Below are 7,260 nucleotides of genomic sequence, written 5' to 3'. Positions count from 1 at the left end.
TTATAAGTGTATTGGTATGTGGATAGATGAGCACGTTAAAATGTTATGCAAAAAGCTGAAATTGAAGTTGAGTTTTTATTTCAGGAATAAATTGTGTTTCTTTATGTCAGTCAGGGAAGACCTTGTTCAATACATTTCTATCTGTGCTAGATTATGGTGATATTGTTTACATGAAAGCCTCAGCCAGCACCCTTTAGATGCTGGACACTGTATCACGGGGCGCTTAGATTTATAACGAACGCAAGACCACTCACCCATCACCTACAAGAAGGTTGAAACACTACTATCTCTTTGTGTACAAAGCCGTGCTTGGACTATTGCCTACTTATCTGTGCTCCTCACTAATAAGGTCATCACAAACTTATAGTCTCCGGCCTCAGCTGCTACTATCTTTCACGGTTTCTAAGGCCAGGACTGAAATGGGAAAAACATAATTCTCCTATAATGCTCCGTGGTCTTGGAACGAGCTGTAAAATACTTTAAAACTGGAGGAGAGGGTATCGCTTGCTGAGTTTAAAGCTCTGACAGAGGAACATTTTGTTGACTATTGTGATTGTTTTTAACGCATTGTATTACATTGTGTTGTATGTCCACGCTGACTACTTCCTGCTGACCTCCTCGAAAAAGAGATTTCTAACCTCAAGGGTCTTTCCTGGTTAAATAAAGGTGAAATACAGTGAAAAACCTGTGTCATGGTTTGTCAATGCAACTGTTGATGAGAGTAGTTAATAAGGAATTAGGCTAATGCAAGGAAAGACGCCTCGCCACCCACAGACTGGCAGTTAGTGGTTTTTCTTTCTCACAGAAAATGTTTACTCTTGGGAACCCATTGTCAGTCAATGTTGTGTGTGCATGTATAGGTTGGTCTTTCCTTGTTCGAAGAAACCAGAATATCATCCCTGAAAGCAATGCCACAGCTTTGACATCACATCATCCAAATCTTTAAAAAAATAAATGCCATACCATTGCTCGATGCCAGAGTGAATCTGTGAACCAAGTTTTGAAAGTAACCCAAATCACATACGTTTTTTTTATGGATACATATTTTTAAATCGACGATTTGTTGGTATTCACACATTTACACCATTAACTACATTATGTGCACCATCATGTAATACATACACAAACGATGAACTCTGTCAGGCTCATATTCCTATCGAGCATGAATGAAGAGGTATTGGTTCAAACCTACAACACTACATTTACATTACATTTACGTCATTTAGCAGACGCTCTTATCCAAAGCGACTTACAAGTACATACATTCATACTTTTTTTGTACTGGCCCCCCGTGGGAATCGAACCCACAACCCTGGCGTTGCTAGCGCCATGCTCTACCAACTGAGCCACACGGGGTGGGCCACACGGGGCCCACTAGTTTGCACTGAGACTATGTCAATATTTGAGCAGGTGTAAAGTATTTGATATTGTTAGGCAAGCAATTCTTTAGTCTTGAAGTAACTCTGCACACCTCAACGACGTCTAATGCACACTACAGTGATAATTAGACACTCAGAGCAAGTTGAAAGCATTGTTAATGTAAAACATTTTTGGGTTCTGCTCATTGCTGAACAAACGCTCAGTGATACCTCCTGTGGTTAAATCTCTATGGATAGAGTGGATTGTCTCTGAGGCGATTCATTGTAAGTGATGTAGAAAAATCACTTATACAAATAGCTAACCAGCTCCTGCAGGAACTCTTAATCCACAGTAAAAACCCGAGAAACGTTTTACTAACCAATCTCTTTAAACCAATTTTAAGAAGTCAAGGGGCGAGGCCTTAATAAAAAAGTTGCTTGTATATAGTTGAGGATGCTAATGTACTTTACTATTCAAGAAACTTAGCTTGCCAGTAGTTAATGGGGCAAAGCTCAAGGCTATCAGCGAAGGGTTTCCCACCTAAATCAGTGTGTGTTCGTGCGCACACACGTGTGAATGTGTGTGTTTTCATTCATGGCCTCCCTTTTGTTTGCTGTGGAAAAACTTCCTTTGTCGGAGCAGCTATACTTTTACTATCTCTTTCATCAGATGGCCATCCCAAACCACAACCTTTCCTTTAAAATAAATTATTGAAACTGATAAGATATTAGCTGGAATTCATCAATCTTTTTTTTATTTAGCCTAAAATGACTTACCCAAATCTAACTGCCTGTAGCTCAGGACCTGAAGCAAGGATATGCACATTCTTGATACCAATTGAAAGGAACCACTTTGAAGTTTGTGGAAATGTGAAATGAAAGTAGGAGAATATAACACATTAGATCTGGTAAAAGATAATACAAATAAAAAACATATATTTTTTTAGCATCTTTGAAATGCAAGAGAAAGGACATAATATAATATTGCAGTTTAGTGTGTGTCCAAAGTTTCATATTAATCCAGTGAAGCATTGCAATACTGCACAGTATTTTGCATCAAGTCTGCCCAATGTGCCGAATTGGTCAATTGATACATTTTCAAGTACATAACTATAAAGAACATGCAAAAATGATATGGTAATACAAAATGTAAGTTTACACACTCCCAGGAATGTCATACATGATGGATCAATAGCATATACGCTAACTTCCACACATCTAGATGGCCAGGCAGTGTGGGTGTGGAGCTAGAGACAGCAGTGGGGTCAAACTGTAGAACCCAGTTCCTACCTTTGAATATAAAAATGGATTTTATCAAACAAAACTATGCTACATTTTATATCTGGGACCCTCAGGATGACAAACAGAGAAAGATTACTGAATGTAAGTACATTATTTACCTTCAGAGGCGAATGTATCAAACCAGTTGCCGTGATAAAAGTATTTTTGTTGTTGTGCACTCTCCTCAAAAAATAGCATGTTTTTTTCACTGTAAAAGCTACTCTAAATTGAACAGTGCAGTTAGATTAACAATAATTTAAGCTTTCTGCCCATATAAGACATGTCTATGTCCTGGAAGGTTTGCTGTTACTTACAACATCATTCTAGTATAGCGACACCGATCCCACAGAGGTTTTAAAGTAATGGATGAAAAGTAATTCAAGCCCTCTTACAAGACAAACATGAGCTCCTTTCCTGTGTAGGTGTTGACAGTAACTTCTCAACATTCCCAGTCGTTGAAAACCTCAAGAGAAAAGCTCTATTCTCACAGGTAACCTAACAGCTTAAAAATGACAGAGGACTTTTCATCTTCACAACATTCTCATAACGTTACACCTGTGAGAATAGACGGAAGTCTAAAGAGATACTTGGCATACAGCACGTTACTTAAAGAAAATATGACCTCAGACAAAACAATACTGTTGCTTTGTAATTGCATATTTGAGTGCTTCTCGTTTCAGCCTAATCCTCTTAGTGGTGCTACTTGTGGGAACAGCTCTGTGAGTTATGATGACTTTAATAGGGAGAAGGGCCAGTAGGCTAATACTTTTACCCAGTTTTCTTCCACAACACATGGAGTAGACAGCCAAATAGGAAAAGTAGCCAGCCATGCTTCCTGGTGAAGACATTTTTGTTGAACAAGCTCTGTTTTGGTGACCTCTGGTACATTCTAATGCTAGTTTGTAATTTCCACCAGCAACTATCATGAAATAACATTGATTTTTTTTTTAAATCACACTTTTGCAGTGTTAGCTTCATCAGCTGTTGTACAAAATGTGACTCACCACCTGGATTCAGGTCTTATGTAGCACAATTTGAAATTCGTTTTTTTATATTGGTAAAAAGTAGAGACTCAGAGCTACAAAATTATATATCATACACTGCATTTTTTAGGAACAATGGGAAAGATATTCTGCTGTGAAAGTTGATACACTTGTAAACTCACTTTTGAAAAAGGGGCCTTTGACTGTTTCGGTATCTACTGGTACCTACTTAAATCTGCGTATTCCTCCAAAGCTCAGTTGTCCTGAGTCTGCACAACTCTGCCAGGACCTAGGATCAAGAGAGACACTCAAGTGTTTTAGTACTATATCTCTTGACACAATGACGGAAATAATCATGGCCTCTAAACCTTCAAGATGCATACTGGACCCTATTCCAACTAAACTACTGAAAGAGCTGCTTCCTGTGCTTGGCCCTCCTATGTTGAACATAATAAATGGCTCTCTATCCACCGGATGTGTACCAAACTCACTAAAAGTGGCAGTAATAAAGCCTCTCTTGAAAAAGCCAAACCTTGACCCAGAAAATATAAAAAAACATTGCCTATATCGAATCTTCCATTCCTCTCAAAAAATGTTGAAAAAGCTGTTGCGCAGCAACTCACTGCCTTCCTGAAGACAAACAATGTATACGAAATGCTTCAGTCTGGTTTTAGACCCCATCATTGCACTGAGACTGCACTTGTGAAGGTGGTAAATGCGTCAGACCGAGGCTCTGCATCTGTCCTCGTGCTCCTAGACCATAGGGCTGCTTTTGATACCATCGATCACCACATTCTTTTGGAGAGATTGGAAACCCAAATTGGTCTACACGGACAAGTTCTGGCCTGGTTTAGATCTTATCTGTCGGAAAGATATCAGTTTGTCTCTGTGAAGGGTTTGTCCTCTGACAAATCAACTGTAAATGCTGGTGTTCCTCAAGGTTCCGTTTTAGGACCACTATTGTTTTCACTATATATTTTATCTCTTGGGGATGTCATTCGAAAACATAATGTTAACTTTCACTGCTATGCGGATGACACACAGCTGTACATTTCAATGAAACATGGTGAAGCCCCAAAATTGCCCTCGCTGGAAGCCTGTGTTTCAGACATAAGGAAGTGTATGGCTGCAAACTTTCTACTTTTAAACTCGGACAAAACATAGATGCTTGTTCTAGGTCCCAAGAAACAAAGAGATCTTCTGTTGAATCTGACAATTAATCTTGATGGTTGTACAGTCGTCTCAAATAAAACTGTGAAGGACCTCGTCGTTACTCTGGACCCTGATCTCTCTTTTGTCGAACATATCAAGACTGTTTCAAGGACAGCTTCTTTTCATCTACGTAACATTGCAAAAATCTGAAACTTTCTGTCCAAGAATGATGCAGAAAAATGTATCCATGTTTTTGTTACGTCTAGGTTAGACTACTGCAATGCTCTACTTTCCGGCTGCCCGGATAAAGGACTAAATAAACTTCAGTTAGTGCTAAATACGGCTGCTAGAATCCTGACTAGAACCAAAAAACTTGATCATATTACTCCAGTGCTAACCTCCCTACACTGGCTTCCTGTTAAGGCAAGGGCTGATTTCAAGGTTTTACTGCTAACGTACAAAGCATTACATGGGCTTGCTCCTACCTATCTTTCCGATTTGGTCCTGCCGTACATACCTACACGTACACTACAGTCACAAGACGCAGTAAGACGCACGCTCCTATTTGTCTCTAGTATTTCTAAGCAAACAGCTGGAGGTAGGGCTTTCTCCTATAGAGCTCCATTTTTATGGAATGGTCTGTCTACCCATGTAAGAGACGCAGACTCGGTCTCAACCTTTAAGTCTTTACTGAAGACTCATCCCTTCAGTGGGTCATATGATTGAGTGTAGTATGGCCCAGGAGTGTGAAGGTGAACGGAAAGGCTCTGGAGCAACGAACCGCCCTTGCTGTCTCTGCCTGGCCGGTTCCCCTCTCTCCACTGGGATTCTCTGCCTCTAACCCTATTACAGGGGCTGGCTTACTGGTGCTCTTCCATGCCGTCCCTAGGAGGGAACATTATGAACATTTGAACATCTTGGCCATGTTCTGTTATAATCTCCACCCGGCACAGCCAGAAGAGGTCTGGCCACCCATCATAGCCTGGTTCCTCTCTAGGTTTCTTCCTAGGTTTTGGCCTTTCTAGGGAGTTTTTCCTAGCCACCGTGCTTCTACACCTGCATTGCTTGCTGTTTGAGGTTGGGTTTCTGTATAGCACTTTGAGATATCAGCTGATGTAAGAAGGGCTATATAAATAAATTTGATTTGATTTGGAGGGCTCTACTTTGTCTACATCCATTCAGCATTGTTCACACAGTCTTAAACCAGCCCCACCCATCTCTTTAAGGATTCACATGTGAGGTCATGTGCTAAACAGTGAGTAGTGTAGTAAAGATTAAGACTAAAAGTGGTAGTAGCCTACAATTGTCACGCCCTGACCTTTAGAGATCCTTTTTTATGTCTCTATTTTGGTTTGGTCAGGGCGTGAGTTGGGGTGGGCATTCTATGTTTTGTGTTCTATGTTTTCTATTTCTGTGTGTGTTTGGCTGGGTGTGGTTCTCAATCAGAGGCAGCTGTCTATCGTTGTCTCTGATTGAGAACCATACTCAGGTAGCCTTTTCCCACCTGTGTTTTGTGGGTAGGTGTTTTCCGTTTTGTGTCTGCACCAGACAGAACTGTTTCGGTTTCGTTCGTTCTCTTTGTTGTTTTTGTTATTCAGTGTTCAGTTTTATGAATAAATCATGAACACTTACCACGCTGCGCTTTGGTCCATGTCTTCATGCAACAATGGCCGTTACAACAATAAGGAAAAATTCCAGGTAAACAAAAAGTGTCCAGATGTAATGATACCTTAATAGAAAATGACTGAAGTAAAAGTCACCCAGTAAAAATGGAAAGAATATGGCACCACAACAAACCTGCCAAGAGAGGGCCGCTCACCAAAACTTACAGACCAGGCAAGGAGGGCATTAATCAGAGAGTCAACTAGGAGACCAAAGCTAACCCTGAAGGAGCTGCAAAGCTCCACAGTGGAGATTGAAGTATCTGTACATAGGACCACTTTAAGCCACACACTTCACAGAGCTGGGCTTTACGGAAGAGTGTCCAGAAAAAAATCCATTGCTTAAAGAAAACAATAAGCAAACACGTTTGGTGTTCACCAAAAGGCATGTGGGAGACTCGCCAAGCATATGGAAGAAGGTACTCTGGTCAGACGAGACAAAAATTTAGCTTTTTGGCCATCAAGGAAAATGCTATGTCTGGCGCAAACCCAACACCTCCCATCACCCCGAGAACACCATCCTACCAACACCATCATGCTGTGTAAATGTTTTTCATCGTCAGGGACTGGGAAACTGGTCAGAATTGAAGGAATGATGGATGGCACTAAATACAGGGAAATTCTTGTGGGAAACCTGTTTCAGTCTTCTGGAGATTTGAGACTGGGATGGAGGTTCACCTTCCAGCAGAACAATGACCCTAAGTATACTGATAAAGCAACACTTGAGTGGTTTAAGGGGAAACATTTAAATGTTTTGGAATGGCCTAGTCAAAGCCCAGACCTCAATCCAATTGAGTATCTGTGGTATGACTTAAAGATTGCTGT

At 40.6% G+C, this 7,260-nt stretch overlaps 1 non-coding gene across 1 annotated transcript; it reads right to left on the bottom strand.

Annotated features, from left to right (window-relative positions):
- Positions 1–1,282: 1,282 nt before the first annotated feature.
- On the bottom strand, positions 1,283–1,362 carry trnaa-agc (transfer RNA alanine (anticodon AGC)). Its single transcript has one exon. It is a non-coding gene; the product is annotated as a tRNA-Ala (tRNA).
- Between the last annotated feature and the right edge of the window lie 5,898 nt (positions 1,363–7,260).

The sequence above is a fragment of the Salvelinus fontinalis genome, chromosome 10, assembly GCF_029448725.1.
Source record: "Salvelinus fontinalis isolate EN_2023a chromosome 10, ASM2944872v1, whole genome shotgun sequence".
In the NCBI taxonomy this organism is placed as follows: Eukaryota; Metazoa; Chordata; class Actinopteri; order Salmoniformes; family Salmonidae; genus Salvelinus; species Salvelinus fontinalis.
The sequence above is the reverse complement of the archived record's forward strand: the minus strand, read 5'-3'. Positions and strand labels throughout refer to the sequence as shown.